The sequence below is a fragment of the Pteropus vampyrus genome, unplaced genomic scaffold, assembly GCF_000151845.1.
Source record: "Pteropus vampyrus isolate Shadow unplaced genomic scaffold, Pvam_2.0 Scaffold509, whole genome shotgun sequence".
NCBI classification, from domain to species: domain Eukaryota; kingdom Metazoa; phylum Chordata; class Mammalia; order Chiroptera; family Pteropodidae; genus Pteropus; species Pteropus vampyrus.
The window spans coordinates 2487901-2490763 of NW_011889290.1; positions in this window are offsets into that span (position 1 = coordinate 2487901).

Below are 2863 nucleotides of genomic sequence, written 5' to 3' on the forward strand. Positions count from 1 at the left end.
TTGTTGTTATTGAGTCATATGAGTTCTTTGTATATTTTGGATATTAGGACCTCATGAGAGGTGTTGCTTGCAAATATATTTTCCCATTCAGATGGTTGTCTCTTTACCTTGTTGATGGTTTCTTTTGCTGTGCAGAAGCTTTTTAGTTTGATGTAATCTCATTTATTTATTTTTGCTCTTACTTCCCTTGCCTTTGAAGTCTATTTCATAAAAATCCTCTTTAAGCCCAAGGTCCTTGAGTTTAGTTCCTAGATTTTCTTCTATGCATTTTATTGTTTTAGGTCTTCAGGTCCTTAATCCATTTTGAGTTAATTTTAGTGTGTGGTGATAGACAACAGTCTAATTTCATTCTTTTGTAGGTGGCTTTCCAGTTTTCCCAGTACTACTTATTAAAAAGGCTTTCTTTTCTCCACTGTATACTTTTGGCGTTTTTGTCGAAAATTATTTGCTCACATAAATATGGGTTTACTTCTGGACTGTCAATTCTGTTCCACTGGTCCATGTGTCTATTCTTCTGCCAATACAATGCCATTTTGATTACTGTTGCTTTGTAGTATAATTTGAAGTCGGGTAGAAGGCTGCCTCAACCCTTGTTCTTTTTTCTTAGGATGGCTTTAGCAATTCGGGGTTTTTTATGCTTCCATACAAATCTGATGACTTTTTGTTTTATTTCTTTAAAAAATGCCGATGGGATTTTGATGGTGAATGCATTAAATCTGTATAATGCTTTAGGTAATACCGTCATTTTAACTATATGTTGATTCTTCCAATCCAAGAACACAAAATATCTTTCCATTTCTTTATATCTTCTATTTCTGTTAATAGGGCCTTATAGTTTTCATTATATAGGTCTTTCACATGTTTTATTAGATTTATACCTAGGTATTTTATTTTTTTTGTTGCAATTGCAAAAGGAATTATTTTTTCCACTTCTTTTTCTGACACTTCATTATTAGAGTATAGGAACACTATGGATTTTTGAATGTTGATTTTGTATCCAGAGACTTTACCGTATTTGCTCATTGTTTCTAGTAGTGTTCTTGTGGAGTCTTTAGGGTCATGTCATTCGTAAATAGTGACAGTTTGACTTCGTCATTTCCTATTTGGATGCCTTTTATATCTTTCTCTTGCCTGATTGCACTCACTATGACCTCCAGCGTTATATTGAATAACAGTGCGATAGTGGATAGCCTTGCCTTGTTCCTGATCTTAGAGGGAAGGTGTTTGGTTTTTCACCACCAAGTACAATGTTGGCTGAGGGTTTGTCCTACATGGCCTTTATTATGTTAAGGTACTTTCCTTCTATACCGATTTTGTTAAGTGTTTTGACCATAAATAGGTGCTGTATCTTGTCAAAGGCTTTTTCTGCATCTATTGATATGATCATATGATTCTTATTTTTTCATTTGTGTATGTGGTGTATTGTATTAATTGATTTGCATTTGTCGAACCATCCCTGTGCCCCCGGGATAAGCCCACTTGATTGTGGTGTATAATCTTTTTAATATGTTGCTGTATTTGGTTTGCTAGTATCTTATTTAGGATTTTTTACATCTGCGTTATGAGAAATATTGGTCTGTAGTTTTCTTTTTTATGTTATCTTTACCAGGTTTTGGTTTCAAGGTAATATTGGCCTCATAAAATTAGTTGGGAAGTATTGCCTTATCTTTGATTTTTTGGAAGAGTTTAAGAATGGGTAATAAATCTTCTTTGAATGTTTGGTGGAATTCACTGGTGAAGCCATCTGGTCCTAGACTTTTACTTTTTGGTAAGTTTTTGATAATTGTTTCAACTTCCATACTGCTGATCGATCTATTTAGATTTTCTGGTCATTCTTGATTCAGTCTAGGAAGATGGTATTTTTCTAAATACTGGTCCATTTCTTCTAGGTTTTTAAATTTGGTGTTATATATTTTTTTATAGTATTTTTGTATGATCTTTTGTATCTCTACAGTGTCTGTCATAATTTCTCCTCTTTCATTTCTGATTTTGTTTATTTATGTCCTTACTCTTTTCTTTAGTGAGTCTAGCCAGGTATTTGTCAATTTTATTAAACTTCTCAAAGAACCAGCTCTTTGTTGCATTTATTTTTTCTGGTTTTTTTTTTCCAGTTTCATTTATTTCTGCTCTAATTTTGATGATTTCTTTCCTTCTGCTGATTTTAGGCTTCATTTGTTCTTCCTTTTCTACTTTTTTACAATGAAGCTTTAGGTTGTTTATTTGGGCTTGTTCTTGTTTTTGGAGATAGACCTGTAATGATATGAACTTTCCTCTTATGACCGCTTATGCCGTGTCCCCAAAATTCTGATATGTTGTACTATCATTATCATTAATTTCTATGTATCTCTTGATCTCCCTTTTTATTTCTTCTCTGACCCATTTATTCTTTAGTAGTATGTTGTTTAATCTCCATTTACTTGTGGTTTTTTTCTGCTTTCTTTTTATAGTTGATCTCTAGTTTCAAATCATTATGATCAGAGAATATGGTTGGTGTGATTTCAATCCTCTTATATTTGTTGAGGCTATCTCTGTTTCAATCCTTGAAAATGTTCTATGTGTACTAGAGAAAAATGTATAAGCAACTATTTGGGGATGGAAGGCTCTGCAAATGTCAATTATGTTCAGTTGCTCTAATGTGTCATTTAAGAGTCTTATTTCCTTATTTTTTTTCTGTTTGGAGAATCTGTCCATATCTGACAGTGGGATATTTAGATCCCCTACTATGTTAGTGTTTTGGTCTGTTTCTCTCTTTAGTTCTGTGTAATTGCTTTACATATTTTGGGGCTCCCTGATTGGGAGCATAGATATTAATAAGTGTTATATCTTCTTGATTCATGATTCCCTTTATCATTATGAAGTGTCT